The 20,000-nt window shown below is 44.5% G+C and overlaps 1 protein-coding gene across 1 annotated transcript in view; it reads left to right on the forward strand.

The window, feature by feature from the left end:
• Positions 1 to 20,000, forward strand: part of LOC135108479 (uncharacterized) — a 112,342-nt gene that overhangs the window by 56,347 nt on the left and 35,995 nt on the right. The window contains exon 3 of the mRNA XM_064019535.1: positions 12,334 to 12,379. The gene's annotated coding sequence lies outside the window, so the exon portion shown is untranslated. The remainder of the gene's footprint in view (positions 1 to 12,333; positions 12,380 to 20,000) is intronic.

The following is a 20,000-nucleotide window of genomic DNA, read 5'->3' on the forward strand; positions in this document are numbered from 1 at the left end:
TTTTAATTTTCGGTGCACAAGATTTTTTTTTTTTATTTACTCTTCCCTATCCTGTCCATCTTACTGATACCAGACTTAATCATCGATATCTTCACTTTTACTGATAAACTGGAACTGTGTCTGATGAAACCGAGGCGATTGGAATATTTTTTTTTTCCTACTCATTCTTTTATTTTTGTTATTATTTTATTTATTTGTTTATTCATCTCTCTACCTATCTGTCTATCTCTATATATCTGTCTCTCTAGGTATCTATCTATATATTTATGTATATCTATCTATCTATCTATCTAATTATCTTCTATCTATCTTTTTATTACTTTTGGCTAACCGTTTTCCTTTTTCCTGTATATCAGTATTTGTAGAAGATATCAATTACAGTGTTAATAACTCACAAAAAAAAAAATAAAATAAAATAAAAAGATAAGATAAAATAAAATAAAAGGTGTACCATACTGTCTGGTATATTTTTCTTCCTGCATTCTTTTGTACTTAGCAATACTTTCACAAACCCCAAGCTCTCACCGCGCCTGAGTACCCCACAACACCCCTCACATTCGCGGTCTTAATACTTCTTCTTCCTGCTTCTGTCCTAGACCACTTCCTCCTTTGCTAACTCCATAAAATATCTAAATAAATTAATCCATTTACTATACTTTCCCCATTTTCCTTTCCTCTCAGCGCTTCACTTCGATGCCACGTCCTTTTCCCTTCTCCAACTCTCGCTCCCCTTCCAAGTTGATTCTGTTGGCCGTCCCCCTGCCATCTCATTTCAACTCGTTCTCCTCATTAATTACCACAATCTGGGTGGAAGATGCCGAGGAAATGGAGGGAAGGGACCGGAGGAGGAGGAAGAGTGAATATGTGTCAGGGAAAATGAGTGTGAAGGGACGTAGAGGGATAGAAAAGAGAAAGATGAAAAAGGAGAAATGTGGAAGACGCAGAGAGAGAGAGAGAGACGAGAGAGAGAGAGAGAGAGGGGGGGAGAGAGAGAGAGAGAGAGAGAGAGAGAGGGGGTTGGGAGGGATATTTGAGTTTCTTGTTTATTGGAAATTTGAATACGTAAAGAAATTAGGCTCAGATATCAAACTATATTAACAGCAGTGGGTAGAGAGAGAGAGAGAGAGAGAGAGAGAGAGAGGAACACGTCAGAAGACAAGAAAACATACGATAACAAAGCAAGAACCGTCTTAAGGATTTGTAACTCGGTGCGCGGGAGAGAAGTTAAAGGAAGACAAGACAGACGAGGGGAGAAGGACGGACGTGACGAGTGATGCGGTTGCCATGGTGACTGACAGTGAGGTGAGGGTCGTGGCCTTGTTACCGTCACACCTGAGCTTCTCGAATACCTCCTTCCCCCCCCATCCCCCACTTCCATCCCGACACCACACCACACAGCGTCCCCTCATCACAGGTGTTACAAGATTCCTGTGGATTTTGAGCCTCGCTTGGAATGTGTTGTGTGTGTGTGTGTGTGTGTGTGTGTGTGTGTGTGTGTGTGTGTGTGTGTGTGTGTGTGTGTGTGTGTTCAGTGGTACTTTTGCTTGTTCTTTCTGGGGTTGTTGGTGGTTTTGAGTGTTGTTGTCGTGTAGAGTGTTTATTGCGGGTCGTGAGCTTACGGTGTTGCATTGTGTTCTTGGTTTATGTTTGTGATGCAAAGTGTGTTTTGTCGTGTGGTGGTGCCTGTGTGTTGTGAGTTAGGGAAGAAGTGTTGCAAGGTAGGCGTGGGTAAAGTGTGAAGCGCGGGTGATGTGTTGTGTTGCTGGAGTGTTGCGGTAATTGCATGAAGGCGCAAAGTTGGTTTTGAAGTTATATTCATCATCGAAATTATTTTCTGCTGTTCATTTCTCTCTCTAAAGAAAAAAAAATCCGCCTGTCATTTCTTATTCGTTTACTTCACGCATCCATGGCCGCCGCCACCGCTGCCGCCACCGCTGCCGCCGCCGCCGCCGCCGCCGCAAAAGTCGCCACCACCACCACCTCCACCACCACCACCACCACCACCTCCTCCTCCTCCTCCTCCTCCTCCTCCTCCTCCTCCTCCTCCTCCTCCTCCTCCTCCTCCTCCTCTTTCTCCTCTTTCCTGTGGCACGTCAGGGCAGGCAGACGTAGCGGCGCTAAAGAAGAACTGAGGTGTGAAAAATTAATTAACGTTTAACCAACCTGTTGAAGCGGCACTTGTGTGTGCGTGTGTGGGTGTTTGTTTGTTTATTTCTTTGTTTCTTTGTTTGTTTGTTTGTTTCTTTCTTTGTGTGTTGCGGCTCGGTTTGAAACAGGTTACTAGGTATTACCATATTTGTCATCAGTTTATGTCATTCTGAAATTATTTTGTTAAAATTCTAACTGGACTTGACAGTAACCTAATCTCAGGCGCCTCAAGCCTTTACGCAAACAGCAGCTGCGGATTTCATTACTCAGTCGTACAATGATATAACGCTTCAGGAAACTATTATTCTCTTTTGTCGTATTGAGAAAACTAAGGTATTTCTTCAGAAAATTACTACTAAATCTGCTCTTGTCCAGTTGGAAAGACCCGTAATAAGTTGAATAGCCTCGTGCCTGTCACTGAGGGATGAATCATGCATCGCTGTTCTTTGAAAATTCTGTTTGCGAACATTTTTAAAACATCAACAAAAGTGTGCTAGTCCACATCGGGGTGTTTCAATCCACACTGTTGTTTAGTGTCTCGCCTTGGACTATCGACTGACGCTACCTGTTTTCACTCCAGACAGTATGATGGCTACGACACATCCCAGGCCAGACAAGATGATGCAGACAGTAGGCAGTTCATGTTTTGCAGGTGTTTTTACAGTAAACCGTCAGCAGCATTGGCTCAGAAGCATCAAACACCCACTCCCTTTTTATTATCTATCAATATCTTCAACCAGTTTTTACGTCATCGGCTCTGATGTTGACAGTTTCCTACAACCCATATTGTCTCATAAATTTATAAATGCGGCACAACAAATCTTATGATGTCAGCGTCTCAGTAACTGAATTCCTTCCACTTTGCACACATGACGTTACAGACAACCATACCGTCCTTGATAATACTAAACACTATATTGTTGGGTAGTTTCCGTTTACATTTTTTTTTTCTTCGCTAAACTACGATATTCATAGCTCCCCTTCTTGAACTGGCTTGTTTGCTTGGAGTTCAGTGTTATGTATCCAGGCCTTTGGATATTCACTCCATCCCAGACGCTGGTCCTATACAGAGGTTCAGTATCTGTGTACATGTATGGAGGGGTGTGTAGGAGGAGGAGTCTCGCTGGGTGAATAGGGTTGAGTCGAAAGCAATTTGTCATCATCAATCCCATCCCTTTTCAGCCGACGTCTTCAATCTCACACTCCTTTGCAGTCTTGCATCTTGCTATCTTTTCCCTCTCAAGTTTGCTGCCTTTTTTACCCTTCTGATTGTATATTTTCCCTCCCGCAGACTCTGCAAGACTTTCCCTTCATTGGCATCTCTATTGTGACAAATGCCAGAGTTAATAAGTATTTTCACTCTCATATCTCCTTCACTGGCACATCCTCGAACTCTGCCAGTCTTTGTTGCCTCTCCTTCCTATCAAAGGCGTCAATAGGGGAATATCCAAACATTTCTGTAACTAAGCCGGCGTTATCCACATTGGAACTGCTGCTCGCTCTACCAACTTTCGAGAATCAGCGAAGCAAGTCCTTGTATTCTACTCTTACGTTGTTTGTAGTCACCATCCACGTTAGGAAGAAAAGTAAAGGGAGAGAGTTGCGATTTGTGGCGGTCGCTGTGCAAAAATGAACTGCAAACGGATGTAAAAACTGAACGGAAGGTCCAGAAGGGAGGGGAAAAAAAAAGCGGTAAAATATTAGACTGTAGGAAGCAGGAAGCACTGATGTGTATGAAATTTAATACTTTTCGCCTCATATCATCGCCTTCCCTCAAGCCTGGCAGATATAGCACAAGTCACCCCTTGAAGATATCAAACGTGTCTTCAAAGGAACTGGCACCAACAGCACTCTTTAATTCACCTCCTCCGCTCATCTGACGAAGCAAAAATCTTCTTCGATCATCACAGCTCTCTCTCTCTCTCTCTCTCTCTCTCTCTCTCTCTCTCTCTCTCTCTCTCTCTCTCTCTCTCTCTCTCTCTCTCTCTCTCTCTCTCTCTCTCTCTCTCTCTCTCTCTCTCTCTCTCTCTCTCTCTCGTGTGTACGTGGTTGAGAGTGTACCGTGTATACTCTGCTCACCTGTTGCTATTTATTAAAGGCCACACTTGTTGCTGAGGTGCTTGGGAGAGTGTTGTGGAAATATGAGAGAGAGAGAGAGAGAGAGAGAGAGAGAGAGAGAGAGAGAGAGAGAGAGAGAGAGAGAGAGAGAGAGGAAGAAGCTAGTTACAGAGCTTTCACAGCCTCATAAAGCTTAACATCAGCCCTCCTTGTGTAAATCTCTCTCTCTCTCTCTCTCTCTCTCTCTCTCTCTCTCTCTCTCTCTCTCTCTCTCTCTCTCTCTCTCTCTCTCTCTCTCTTCCAGCCTTATTAAAAAATCAATTTCCTGAACATGTCGGCATCGTCTTCCTTCACTTTTCTCTCTGCAGCATTCTTGTTCCTCCCGCGACCCGCCCCCTAACCCGCCCCTCTCTTATCCCCCCCCCCCAAGTACATATCCTTCCTCGACATCATCCTCATCCTCATGACGTCGCATTTTGTAACAGTAACGCTGGAAACGAATCACTAACCACGTGTCCTTCACTCCTTCAGACTATTACTAGCTTCAGCATAATGGTTAGTAGTGAGTTGTTGAGACGTAACCGAACCATCCTCCCTGTGAGTCCTCGGCTTCCTGCGTCATGTCCCGGCCTCGGTTCCCCATGGCAGCGTCCCCACCACACGGCCCATCGATGGCAGGTGGGGGCAGAGAGGTGGGCGGGATGGAAGGAGGCCATGGGATCGATAGCTGTGTCTGAGCGCCCCGCCGTCGCCGCGTTGCCTGCCCGCTTGCCCTCCCATCCTCCCCTGGCTCTTTGTTGGCTCGCACCCTACACTAGCAGTCCTCCATCTCCTATGCACTTCTAACATTTTTGCAAACTCTCTCTCTCTCTCTCTCTCTCTCTCTCTCTCTCTCTCTCTCTCTCTCTCTCTCTCTCTCTCTCTCTCTCTCTCTCTCTCTCTCTCTCATTACCTAAAAGTGCATTCTACGTGGTCTAAACACTATTCTACCTCAACTGCTGCTGCTGCTCACCCAATCCATACCATGCCAAGCGACAGAACTCAGGATGTCAGACAGGGACTGCTTCTGTCGTACATACTCTGTTTCAGCCAGTTACAGCATATCCTCTTCCTCCTCCTCCTCCTCCTCCTCTTCTTTCTTCTTCTTCTCACTCCCCGGTGGAATGTCATGTGTACGTAGACTCGTGGGAGTGGAAGTTAATTGGCTTCCAGAGAGTTCCGTGTGGTAGGCGGCCGAGTCTCGCTTTGTGTAGGCAAGCTCTTATTACAGTGAACTGCCTCGTCTTCTGCGTTTTACAGCATGCATTGTTCTTACGACTTCACTTCCTCCGTTCATAATACGCTCAGCTTTTGTACTCGTATCTAAGTACAGTTATGTTTGCCTATCTTCTTTTGAGTGTTATTGTCCAAACCTTGTGAGTCTTGCTAGGGAATACTAAAAACACTTTATTACAGCCGCGAGTCTCCTCTCTCTCTCTCTCTCTCTCTCTCTCTCTCTCTCTCTCTCTCTCTCTCTCTCTCTCTCTCTCTCTCTCTCTCTCTCTCTCTCGATCATCCCTGCTTACCTCTCTTTTACTTCTTCCCTTGTTCTTTCTCTCTCTTGCTCAGCTATCTAGCTCATCTCTCAACCTGCGCAGCTGTCTTCATCTTCCTCCTCCGTTTCCCTTCTTTTTGCCTTTCTCTTCCCTTACACACACACACACACACACACACACACACACACACACACACACACACACACACACACACACACACACACACACACACACACACACACACACACACACACACACACACACACACACACAGAGAGAGAGAGAGAGAGAGAGAGAGAGAGAGAGAGAGAGAGAGAGAGAGAGAGAGAGAGAGAGAGAGAGAGAGAGAGAGAGATTCAGCGTCTCTCCAACATGCGATGCGAAGAAGTAATTATTGACGTTTGACCCCGCTGTGATTAGTCGAGATGTCCATCCCTTCTCTCTCTCTCTCTCTCTCTCTCTCTCTCTCTCTCTCTCTCTCTCTCTCTCTCTCTCTCTCTCTCTCTCTCTCGAAAAGTTGACACAGAAAATATCAAATTTAAATAATTGAAAACTACGCTAAAACCATTTTTCGGCGCATCGGGTGACACTGACTGTGCCGGGTAGTGCTTGTGTTTTCCCTCTTTTTCCCATTCTGGTGGGACGAGGATCCTGCGGGTGAGTGACGCCAGGCACGGCACTGACTGTACCTGCCTGTTGGTAAACGGATTATGGGAGACTGTCATAGTTACCGTGTGTGTGTGTGTGTGTGTGTGTGTGTGTGTGTGTGTGTGTGTGTGTGTGTGTGTGTGTGTGTGTGTGTGTGTGTGTGTGTGTGTTTGGTTGGTTATTACTTAGGGCATATCCATGGGGACACTGTTTTCCTCATAATTAAAGACGTTCAGTTGACTTTACAATAAATGCAAGTAATAATTATCCTCCTGACATTTCAGACGTTACGTTACACCTGTGATGCACTTCCACATTTTTTTCCTTACCAATTTCAAAAGATACTCTAAAATTTCAACTAGTAAAAAAATAAATACAAAAATAAATAAAAGTAAATAATAACTAAATAAATTAACATAAATCTCATACCCAAAATTTTACCATCTCATTTTAGATAAGAAGAAAAAAAGAAGAAAAAAGAAAAAGAAACTCTCTGAGATATACCCACACAGTATTAAATTAGCATGGATAACGCCAGTCTGCATGGTTGAGCTACTACAACACGCCCTTCCGGCAAACCATGCCCATCATGTTGTTGGGATCCTTTACTGCAGTGTTTGAAGCTTCGGTCCTTGTTAATCATTGTTGCTTGACTCACTTGTGTTTTCGAATGTTCTTTTTTGAGAATGGTGATTAGCGCGGAAACTCATTGCAAAGAGGAACAGGATATGTTTTGCTAGTGATGTGGTGGTGATGGTAAGTCTCATATTACTCTTTACTGAACACTAATTAGATTTCAGGATATAGAAAACGGAATGGGTGGAGTTGGTAATTCAGTAAGTCGGGGGAGGCGTGTTGCGTGTCTGGCAGTGAGCGGTGGCTGTCTCTGGGGGATGACGCTGACGTAGGGCAAATGGTAACAGCCATAGGGGACACGATAGCGGAGAGTGTTTGTTGGTCTCGTCTGGCGGGGAGGCGACCGTGATATGTGTCCAAACAAGGCTGCACGTGTTGCTGATTGGCGGGCAAACACGCTGCCAAATTTGTGATGATATTCAGACAACGCCAGAACTTCATTTGGGAGTCTTAGCTGGGAATTTAATTTCTTCTTCTTCTTGTTCTTCATGTTCTTCTTGTTCTTGTTCTTGTTCTTCTTGTTCTTCTTGTTCTTCTTCTTGTTCTTCTTGTTCTTCTTCTTCTTCTTCTTCTTCTTCTTCTTCTTCTTCTTCTTCTTCTTCTTCTTCTTCTTCTTCTTCTTCTTCTTCTTCTTCTTCTTCTTCTTCTTCTTCTTCTTCTTCTTCTTCTTCTTCTTCTTCTTCTTCTTCTTCTTCTTCTTCTTCTTCTTCTTCTTCTTCTTCTTCTTCTTCTTCTTCTTCTTCTTCTTCTTCTTCTTCTTCTTCTTCTTCTTCTTCGTTTAAATGTATCGATTTTGTTACTCGTCTCCTCTATTGTAAAAGGAGAGCATCAATTTAACCGCAACTTTCACAACTCAGACTTCTTAGTTTGGTGCCTACAAGGACAAGGTGTGAGAAGTTTTCTTGTAAGAGTCTGGTGTACTATTCGTTCCCTTTTAAAAAAGCACATCACCAAACCTATAGAAGTTCATGGAGGAACAGACCCGTCACCAGTCACCACTGCCCACCCTTGAGTTCCTATCTAAGCACTTGGAAGGTTTGTAATACTCACGAACATTAAAATGTTTTCCTCTGAGCAAATGAAGAAGATTAAGGAGAAAAAGAGGAAGGGCAAATAGAATGAACAGTTACGAGCATTTAATGGTCGGGAATGTTCATCCTCTTTCCTTAATTAAAGTCATAAACTACTATTTAAACTATTTATTCATTAATGAATAACGTGAAGAGGATCTGTCTTATTAAAAACTCGAATTCACAACAATGTAAGTCAGTCTGTCAAGACCTCATCCCAATACAGTTTTAACACTTACAACATGAACGCAGGGTGATGCGCCTCGCGGCAGACGGAGCGGTGGGTGGATGGCGTGGGGCGAAAGTTTCAGATTACCATATTTATTACTAGATTTACAATCACAAGACCTTGGCTAGAATTTTACACACACACATACGCACGCACGCACGCGCGCGCGCGCGCGCGCGTAGGGCACGGCGTAAAAATGTACACACGGTGTCTACTCAGTGTATCAGCTCGGTTCACTGTGTGTCGTCGCTCAGGAACCGTTGACTGGCAGCGAACCCGACGCTTCTTATTTCCTTGAGAAGATTGCCAAGTTAAGGTCAGAGAAACACGCTTGAATGCCAGAAGGTCTTGTGTTTTCATGTGGTATTTCTCTTCACTACTTTACACTTCATCATCATCATCATCATCATCATCAGCAGCAGCAGCAGCAGCAGCAGCAGCAGCAGCAGCAGCAGTAGGAACAGGTTTTTTGGTTCCACTTGCAAGAAGGACTCAGCCTTCTTTACTCATCTGTGTCGGCTGCCCATCGATTCCGCGCCACCTTAACTAATTTTCTAATCATTCCTCCTAGTTCTCTGCTCCTCTTTTACCATTACTACGTTGCAGTCCTTTCCCTAAATCTGTGTACAATCCATTCAGCGCATAACTTGTCCAGCAGGTACTGGAAGTGTCTGATTTCACCTCTGCACACTCGTACATACCTCGTGCATGCATACGTGCACATGCCATGGTCAGAGGTGGAGTAGCGCCACGCACTCAGTTCTGCTGTACTTACCTTTTTTTTTTTTTCACTCCAGCGTCCTCTGATCTACTGACAGTTCGTATAAAATCTAGTAACTGATACATTTTTCACCAAGTCGAAGGATTTAAGATAGCAGAAAATCGCTAAAACAATGGACATGAGTGCGGAAGATTGCTCAGCCATGCCCCTTACTGTAAATAACTTTATATGTACCTTAATATACCAACGACCTTGGGAACGATAACGCCCACAAGGATACCTATGAGTATAAGGTCGGATAGGTGCTAGTCAGGCAGGTGCATCATAGTGATTACTGGCACATGAAGGGACCCACCTGGCTAGACATCTGGGCGTGGCTCCTGGCGAGAGTAAGCCTGGCGTGGGACCTCCAGCACATGCATTTCTCTCTCCACCTTCGTACTTTCATTTGAAGGTAAAGTTTGGAGGATCTGAGTCAACCTTCTGTGTAGACACGAAGGGGGAAAGGCAAACAGGATAAATGTTACTTCACAAACTATTTATTCGCCTCTCTCTCTCTCTCTCTCTCTCTCTCTCTCTCTCTCTCTCTCTCTCTCTCTCTCTCTCTCTCTCTCTCTCTCTCTCTCTCTCTCTCTCTCTCTCTCTCTCTCTCTCTCTCTCTCTCTCTCTCTCTCATTACATTTCATAATCCCTCGGTCCCTTGCTGTCCTTCCCTCACTTAACCGTCGACAATTTTCGGATTTACATAAACTTTGTAATTTTTGTTTTATTAGGAGGGAGAAAACTGCGACGAGGATTGGCAGTATGATGGAGAGAGAGAGAGAGAGAGAGAGAGAGAGAGAGAGAGAGAGAGAGAGAGAGAGAGAGAGAGAGAGAGAGAGAGAGAGAGAGAGAAGGTAAAGTCTTGTCCTGGATGGAAGGAGGAATAGGAGGAGGAAGAGGAGCGAGAACAGAGTTGAGGCTTACTTCAAATATTTGCTGAGGTCGTTTTTAAGTCTCGGATTAATCTCCAGGTTTGCTTTTACTTCCTCTTGCTATTTTTCCCATTACTTTTTTATATTCTCTCTCTCTCTCTCTCTCTCTCTCTCTCTCTCTCTCTCTCTCTCTCTCTCTCTCTCTCTCTCTCTCGCTCTCGCTCTCGCTCCCGGGGCTTCACCAGGTCTGTCACGGGTGAGGGGCGAGGGCTGGAGAGTAGGGACAGCGAGGGGTGTAGTGAGGAAGGGAGGAGGGTTGGCTGGCTCCCCTTCACGCGACCCTCTCCGTCTCGCACACCGTAAGACGATAATACGTATCTGTACTCAGTAAATGATTGCAAATTGCATTAAATTGCTGCGGCAAATGATGATTGAGTCTTTGTACGAACGAAGTAATGTGACCTTTTTTTTTTTTATTTGTATATGGAAAATACGTCCGCGTTATTTCGTTGATGCGTTAGTACGAAGTAGTAATGTAGTAGTCGAACTGGATTAAGTACAGTAGTAAGTAGTAGTTTTAGTTGTATGCATGTATGTATGTTTGTATGTATGTTTGTACGAATGTATACTATGTGTAATGAGGTGTGGTCTGATGTGTGTGTGTGTGTGTGTGTGTGTGTGTGTGTGTGTGTGTGTGTGTGTGTGTGTGTGTGTGTGTGTGTGTGTGCTTGCGTGCGCGCGCCTGCATACAGTCAGGCCTTCCTGCCAGCAAAGTGTTGGAGGGAGTGGTGGGGAGCAACCTTTCCCTCCCTTGTGCTGTCAGTCTGCAGAGTAAAATATTGAATAGAGTAGGTAACTAATTTAAAAGACGAATGGATTGTTACATGTTTTTCGTGTGTCTCCATAACACCATGAACTTCATTAATGTCGCTGTCACTTTCATCGCCATCGCTTTCGTCATTTTGATCATCGTCGTCGTCGTTGTCGTCATCAGTACCTAGTAATTGCATATACAGTGCTGGTGTCACAGGTGTCTTGTTCACCAGGCGGCAAGGGCACAGTATGCATCCCAACACAGGAAACGCCAGAACCAGATTTCATCGACAGATTTCATCTGTCAGCAGGCTTCAGTCTGGCATCTATTTTATGTCGGCTTTATTTCATGGGATGCGCTGAAACTGGTATGGCTTGGGAGAAGCTCACAGGAAAAATAAAAGCTTTAAAATTGATAAATAACTATACTCACAAATTCAACAGTATAATACATAAATCTGAAATTGCCTTCATCTAATTTATTACGGATACTTAAAACTGCAAAACTATCAAGTTATTCACAGCGTTACTTGTGCCTTCGCCAAGAAACGAGACGGTAGTACAGAGCATAAATACCGTAGTTGTTGGGTGGCAGTGGCAAGGCGGAGAGCTATAGGAAGACGGATGGAGAGACTCGTCAGCTAAACACACTATGAATACAGTGACGTTAATGCCACAAGTGTTGGACATCACAAGTGTTTAGCGAGTGTGGCCGGAGTGGGATTGGGGCGGATTGCAGTGTTGCTTCTTTACTGAGTCCCTGCCCCTAACTTCCTTGAAACCTTGACCTTGCAACGTAAAAAATATTGATGAATGAGTGTTGTTTATAGCTCACATGTTTTCGCTTTTACTTAAGTATTAGAAGCACTGGTTGAAAAAAAAAAATGTTACAGGTGTGAATGGCAGAGGCGGGGTACTGGTGGAGGAGTGTGCGTGTGAAGTACCAGTGTTTGCTTCTTGTGTTTTTAACCGACTTTTTGCATCGATGTTTACTTGCTAATTCCTTCTATATTTTCAAGTTATTCCCAACATAGTAGTAGTAGTAGTAGTAGTAGTAGTAGTAGTAGTAGTAGTAGTAGTAGTAGTAGTAGTAATAATAGCAGTAGTAGTAGCAGTAGTAGTAGTAGAGACAAACAGGCAGCAATTAGATTAAGAGAGAGAGAGAGAGAGAGAGAGAGAGAGAGAGAGAGAGAGAGAGAGAGAGAGAGAGAGAGAGAGAGAGAGAGAGAGAGAGATGCAGCTTAATCAACATGTTGGCCTTGGAATGTGACACACCTCTCTTGGTAATTAACTCCTTTTCACTCCCTTCCTACACACACACACACACACACACACACACACACACACACACACACACACACACACACACACACACACACACACACACACACACACACACACACACACACACACACACACACACACACACACACACACACACACTTATTTTAATCTTTACCTTATACTAGTTAAATTTTACATTAAACTACGTACATATATATAGTTTACGATCATGCACTTAAAATATCGTGACTAACTTTTGTTCTGTTTGCGTTTCCAGGTATGAGGATGAGACAGGCGGCTTTGGTAGAGGCAGGTCGTTCACCGTGAGTACTAGGCCTCCTGTAACCTGTTTTGTGTTCTGCTGGATTAACTTAACCTCGGTGGCATGTTGCGGTGTTAGCTACGGTGCTGGTGGTGGCAGTGGTGGGGAGGCCGAGTGAGTATAAGGGGGTCGTGTTGTGTTGTGTGTGTAAGCTGAAGAGAAACTGGTGTGGGTGGCTGAGGTGCCTGGGGTATGGGTTGATATTAACTGAATATTTACTCTGATTTTATTTATAGATTCACGTATTCTGTTTCGAGTAATTGAGGTCATGTGATGTATTAATGTTTTTTATATTATGTTTATTTCTTCTTTCATATGGAAACCTTTCTGTTCACTTTGTTTTTATTTTGTAGGTCAACTTTTTTTTTATTGTTTTCCGTTTTTTATGTTTGCTTGCTTGTCTTTTTCATAGTTATTTAGATTTTTGTTTGCCAGATAGATAGGTAGTTGTGTGTGTGTGTGTGTGTGTGTGTGTGTGTGTGTGTGTGTGTGTGTGTGTGTGTGTGTGTGTGTGTGTGTGTGTGTGTGTGTGTGTGTGTGTGTGTGTGTGTGTGTGTGTGTGTTCTGATAGTAAGCGAGACATAAATTTCTTAAGCTGAGATACCTCTTTATTTTAGTTTCACTCTTGAGTTAACTGACTTCCTGCCAAGCGTGCATATCTTGATAGAATATAATTATGTTTCTTTAATATCCAACATTGACGCTGTTCATCTTCCTGTCCTTGGTGGCGTCACACACATCTGTACCGGGGCAGGTGGGACAGGTGACACCACTCCCTTCCATCTCGCGTTGATGTGGAAGGTGGAGACCGTCAACTTCCTGTTATTTTATCCACCTAAGAGTCTGCGGCTGTTGGTTGCGTCACGCCTTCACAGAGTCCTTATGCTATTGACGCCTGAACTGTTTGGGATTCGGTGTAGAAACATATCATGACGTTATTCGTGTAAACTTAACCTCCCAGACATGTTCTTTTCATAGCTGGCGTACTGTGTGGCATGCTTAATTTACTTCCAGCATTCCGTTCATACTCCATCTGTACAATACCGATAGGAAAAATGTAGTGTTAGGTTGCCTTGTTCATTGTGTGTATGCAGAGCGATGGTTCAGAATGGTTTGTTTGGATTCACTGTGGTCATGAACGCAGTTTATTTATTGATTTGTGCTTCAGAAGTGTTACGTGAACAGGCTCATCTTTCCAGGAAAATATTTTTGCATCACGTTATTTATTTAAATTTCACAAGAAAACGCCGGCCTGAAATCTATCCGTGTTTGAATGAGGCTGCGTATGTTAACTGTTTCCACATTGGCTGACGTGATAGGCTGGTGTTTGTTGTGAAGAGAGGAGTGCAAGACTGAGGATGTGTGGTGAAGGGTGAAGGTCAGAGGGAAGCAGGGCAGGGACGGGGATAGAAAGCCTTCATAAACAACAAAACATTGCAGATGAGCCTTGAGGTCTTCATGTGTCGTGCACCGAGGGTACACTGAGGCCTTTCATACACACACACACACACACACACACACACACACACACACACACACACACACACACACACACACACACACACACACACACACACACACACACACACACACACACACACCACAAAGCATGAGAAAAGATTCGAGAGGTCTTCACATTAAGAAAATTCAGTATTAAGGAGAGAAAATAGTCTTTATAAGGGAATACGATTTTTTTTTTTTTTTTTTTTTTTTTTTTAGAGCAGAACACTTTTCCTTTTCTTAAACCTGGATTTCCTTAGCCATAGAATAGGAAATGTCAGAGCTACAGTCGGCCTGGGGAAAGCTCTAAATGGTCTCAGGGGCTTGTGGTGCCTCGTGACTTATTCTGAACGGCACTCGTGGGGTTAAGGGAGCGCATCGAGGCCGCCGAGGTGTGACGCAGGACAAGAAGCCCCACACAAATGAGCTAAGGCAGCGAGTTCTTACTGTATATTTTAGAGCCATATACGCAGGATCCACGCAGCGCAGTGCACACAAACCTACGACTATGTTCTCAAACTTTCTGGTCTCATCTCAGTTACTTCCATCGCTAGTAGAAGGCATTACGTTCCTCAGTGGTGTTTTCCTTGTTCTGCACCAGTAAAGGGAAAACACCCATAAAAAAAGAAAAAAAAACTTATTTACGTAGCTGGGTGTGAGGGCAGTGAGCTTTCATTGGTGGAGAAGAGAAGATAAGGAACTGGCTTTTTGTCAAGGTAACGAAAATAGAAAGAAGAGAGAGAGAGAGAGAGAGAGAGAGAGAGAGAGAGAGAGAGAGAGAGAGAGAGAGAGAGAGAGAGAGAGAGAGAGAGAGAGAGAGAGAGAGAGAGAGAGGGGGGGGGTTAGAAGCCATATCATTCCTCACTGAGTTATCACTATTACAACTGTATGCTTTTTTGAGCACCACGCGAGCAACCACAACACACACACACACACATACACACACACACACAAAGACGCTCGCTGCTTTCTTCAGATCAACTCAGATTTACAACTGACCGTGTGGCAGTTTTCTTCTTCTTCTTCTTCTTCTTCTTCTTCTTCTTCTTCTTCTTCTTCTTCTTCTTCTTCTTCTTCTTCTTCTTCTTCTTCTTCTTCTTCTTCTTCTTCTTCTTCTTCTTCTTCTTCTTCTTCTTCTTCTTCTTCTTCTTCTTCTTCTTCTTCTTCTTCTTCTCCGTACATACTGCTGTATACTAGCAATCTACCACCACTACCACCAGCACCACCACCACCAACACACAACAACAATAATAATAACAATAATAATAATAATAATAATAATAATAATAATAATAATAATAATAATAATAATAATAAAAGAAGAAAATAATGATGAAACAATACTACCACCACCACCACCACCTTCCTTACAGTGAGCGGAGCGGCGTGGGCTGGAAGGAGGAAGGCAAGCGCACAATTAAACGCATTAAACGGGCGAGGAATTATTATTATTTTTTCCCCCTTCTTTCTTTTTCTGTGCTAAAGGTGGAGTGTGACGGGGGAGGGGGCAACCCGTGGCCCGGCATAGCACTGGGGGGGAAGGGGTGGTAATGCAGGTGTAGGGTGTGGAGGAAAGCAGGTGAGGTGGGAGGAGAGGGAGGGAGTGAAATCGATGCATCACGTGACACGCCTTTGGTCGACATAGGAGTTTCGTGACGGAGTAACTGGTGTTATTATTATCATTATTATTATTTTGTGTGTGTGTGTGTGTGTGTGTGTGTGTGTTATTTCCAGTAGCGGTGATAAATGTTTGTGTTGTCGATTCAAAGCAGTAAGGGAAATAGAATCCAGAGTTACACCATTGTATCTTGCATATTCGTAAACACTGACTCTGTCCCCGCCACCACCACCACCATCAGCACCACCACCATCACCACCACTCAGGATTCCGAGGTTAGGATTCGAGTTGTCTGTAAAACGACACTTATAACGCGAACACTAATGGGTTTTCATATTTGCGTTTCCTTTCCTGCTTTTTCTTTTCATTTTACCTTTTTATTCGTAAGGTAGACTGGCTTCTGGCTAAAAAGAAACACACACACACACACACACACACACACACACACACACACACACACACTATTTAATTAGTTACAAAGGCGTCCTAATATTCTTCTGAGACAAGGTTGTAGGCAGGTAAAAAAAGAAGCTACAGTTTGAGTGTACCAGTAATTGTAATGAAAGAGTGAAGATACTATTTAATTATTGCGCTAGTGTATGGACAATAAGGATGAGAGGAAATGGAAAGTCCTATGAGGAGGCCGCGCGTGCGTTCATGTGTGTGAGTGTGCGTGTGTGCGTGAGCGTTTGCAAGGCCATCTCTTCGCCCGCCACCTTTGGGTATAATGAGCCACATGAGGAGCAGGAGGGAGGCACAGATGTGGGTCACCTCTAACAAGGCCAGGTAAATGCTGTGCAATCGATGCCTCTGTGCTGTGTTTAGCCGCGCCTCACACCCGGCCCTTTGACCCGAGAGAAAGAGAGAGAGAGAGAGAGAGAGAGAGAGAGAGAGAGAGAGAGAGAGAGAGAGAGAGAGAGAGAGAGAGAGAGAATTAAGTACGTCTGTGGCTTGTGTCGTATATAATTGGATTTTAAAAGCAAAGAAATTAATGGAAATGTTATCAATACACTGAAAATAATACCTTGTTTGTATATTAGTGTTACATCAGAAATTCCAACACTCTCTCTCTCTCTCTCTCTCTCTCTCTCTCTCTCTCTCTCTCTCTCTCTCTCTCTCTCTCTCTCTCTCTCTCTCTCTCTCTCTCTCTCTCTCTCTCTCTCTCTCACTCCATTACCTATCCTCTTTCCCAATTTTCTCAGCACGCCTTGTCCCCAGGCTCCCTCACCCTCCAGTCCTCCTCCCTCCCCACCTTTATCGCCCCCATACATTTCCACAAGTGTCATTGGTGGTCAGGGAGAAGCAGACCCTTCAAGGCCGCAGCGAAGGAAGGCGAGTTGCTGCCAAGGAAGAGAAGAAAGAAAGGAAGACTGGTGGATAGGAAGAATAGTAGAAAGTAATTATTTTCTTTATTTTTTTCGCAGTTTTAATTAATTACTTTCATCAGGCGATGACTCACGAGGGACAAACTGGCATGTGCATAAGACACGTGGGAGAGAGAGAGAGAGAGAGAGAGAGAGAGAGAGAGAGAGAGAGAGAGAGAGAGAGAGAGAGAGAGAGAGAGAGAGAGACCAAACAGACACTAAGGAATAAATGACGGGTACTAACTGAAACACAACAATAAAACGATGAGAAATTGAGACGAAAGTGAGAATATTGTTGAGATGGTGCGGAGTGGTGGATGGGGGCTGTGGGGGGTGGGGGCACGTCTGCAGGGTGGGGGAAGGAGGGATAGATAAGAGTGTTGAGGGTGTGGCAGTCATGTCTTTCAAGGTAATGAGTATATGAAAACATGAATGAATTCTTGACCTCTTCCATTCCCGTCACGTTTTCTTCCTCTCGTGTCTTCTGGCGACGTGTTCCTCTTGCGACCCTTTCTCGTCTGGCTGACCTTCGTTTGTGCTTTCTCTGCTCCTCATTCTTGCATAGTCACAGTCACAGCCTTTAAAGTTGTAATAACATTAACAAGTGTTTTATCTTGTCTTCAACTGAGTTACTGCGACTGATGATAAGAATAGTAATAATAGTAGTTGTTATCTCTTTCATATCAAATTTTCAGGCAGTTTCTCCGCAGTGCATAATATTTTTTTTTTCCTGCTAGTCTTGTCTAAAGGGAATGGTGGGCTGGGGAATCTCCTCTCGTCTGCACCGTCTCACTTTTGTCACTGTACGTTGGCTAATGCAGTTCCTACACAGCCCCGTAAGGACCGACTGCCACTGTTTGTTCTCCCGTTGTTTCTTTTTGTATGTGCTGTGAACCGTCCTCTCACTCTTCCTCCTGCCACTTATCTTAATCTGTTGCTTCTTCCTCTTCCATTCTCTCCATTTCCGGCGTCTTTACATACACTCAGCTTGTTATTCAATTCTCTAAATTTGTCCTACTCCCAACTTTTATTTTCCTTCACTTTTTTTTTTTTTATCTTCGTATTCGTCACTTGCTTCCCTAAAAGTTCTTTATTTCTTTTCTTCTTTCCTTCTCGCATCATTCTTGCCGTGTTTCACCCTCGAGTTGTCCATTTGTTTCCTTGCTGCGTTGTTTTGTTATCTTATTTCCCCCCAACCTCCTCCTCCTCCTCCTCCTCCTCCTCCTCCTCCTCCTCCTCCTCCTCCTCCTCCTCCTCCTCCTCCTCCTCCTCCTCCTTCTCCTCCTCCTCCTCCTCCTCCTCCTCCTCCTCCTCCTCCTCCTCCTCACTGCTTCCCTCGCATCCGCCTCCTCTTCTCTTCTCCCACTTACTTTCCTCTTTTTTTTTCCCCCTCCTTACGTATCATCTTTCATCTGTTCCTCTCGTCTCTTTCCTCTTACCTCCTTTCTTTCCCCCAACCACCACCACCACCACCACCAACCACCGCCACCACCACCACCACTCATCACCGCCTACTCTCCTAACTATAAAATTGGGCTTGAATCTTTATCTTGGGCATTTCCTTATTTGTGTTCGCCGTGGGCCGCCGCGTGTAGTCTTGGTCTTGGGCTGTGTGCTGCTTTCTGCCGGATTATCGTCTCTCCTCTCTCATTTTCGTCTTTGTTTTTTCGTGTTCCGTATTGTCTTGATACCGTGTGCTTTTATCCTCGCTTCGTGTTTCTATTGTGTTTTGTTTTTGTGCCGTTTTGTATTTGTCATCTTGTGTTTTATTATTACAGAATGCACAAGCTTCAAAGTGAGACCACAGTGAGCTTCCTACAATCGATACTAAGTTTGCTACGAGTGATGAAATAAATAAAGAAGTGGTCTGTATTCAGACAATTTTCACCCATCAAGTGTCATCTCAGTGAGGCTGGACTCGTAACTTTAGACGCGAAATTGAATGTAGGTACCAGGTGTGTAACAGACCATCAGTTCGAGAAAGAAGTTTTGGGTTATTGCGAGTTAAAGATGTTAGTTGTCTGGCAAGGCGCTGTTAGGTGGTCTTGGTAGGCATTCAACGGTTTTATGTGTACTGACGCTAGTTTCTCGTCCAATAAGATGTTTTCCTGGTAGTAATTGTGTATAAACGATGCCTCAAACACCAACACCCAAGGCTATGACGAGGGGCTGATGGTTCACCTATACGGTACTTACTGTTGATTTAGGTGTAACATGAGGAGAGAGAGAGAGAGAGAGAGAGAGAGAGAGAGAGAGAGAGAGAGAGAGAGAGAGAGAGAGAGAGAGAGAGAGAGAGAGAGAGAGAGAGAGAGAGAGAGAGAGTGAGTCCTTGTGATCTAAATATGTGAGTGTATTGGTTTTCAGTTATTTTATTTCCATGCCTTGGGGTGACCTAGAAAAGCACGTAGGTGTGAGGACAGCCAGTGACCCGCAGCAGTTGAGCCCCGCCGCCTTCCGCCTCTCCCTGCTGAGTCGTGTTACTGCCGCGTCCCCGCCACCCTCCCGCTCACACGACCACTCACGTCACACCGCAGCGAGGGCGCCTCGGGTTGCGTCATCCATTTCTGAGTGATGCAACATTTGTACTCCCTGTACCACCTGCCACCCACCACACTGTCTGGGCGCCTTTGCCCCCACTCCCACCCACCGCCCATTCCACAGGTGTGCGGCCCCCGGAATTTAAGAGCCTATGAAGGGAAGTGGGAGGCGCTGGAGTGGCTGCAGCTTTAGGATGGGACAAACCGGCACACTGTTTATGCGTCTGTGGTCTTGTCTGCCCGTCTTCCTGTCTGGTGTGCTAAAGGCTTGATGGTTCTATACGAGTGCCTCCCCCACCACCTTTATGTGGCCACTTTTCCCCTGTACATATCCAATTAGAGGCTTACGTGGCCGAGATCTTTGTGCATCGGTGAATTAGGCGGGAATGGAAAGGGCAAGGAAGTCACTAAAGAAATTGGTAGCAAAAGTAGGGAGAGATGATTAAATGAAGCATAAGGATGGCTGGAGTTTTGAAGAGGCGAGGGGGAGAAATATCGTTACATAAAAGAAGATTGGTGAAGTGAAGGAAGCTGTGACTGATGAAATTCAAAGAAGGAGGGAAGTGTTCAGAAAGAAGAGATTAGAACAAGTAAGAGGGAGGA

This window comes from Scylla paramamosain, chromosome 17 (genome assembly GCF_035594125.1).
Source record: "Scylla paramamosain isolate STU-SP2022 chromosome 17, ASM3559412v1, whole genome shotgun sequence".
NCBI lineage: Eukaryota > Metazoa > Arthropoda > Malacostraca > Decapoda > Portunidae > Scylla > Scylla paramamosain.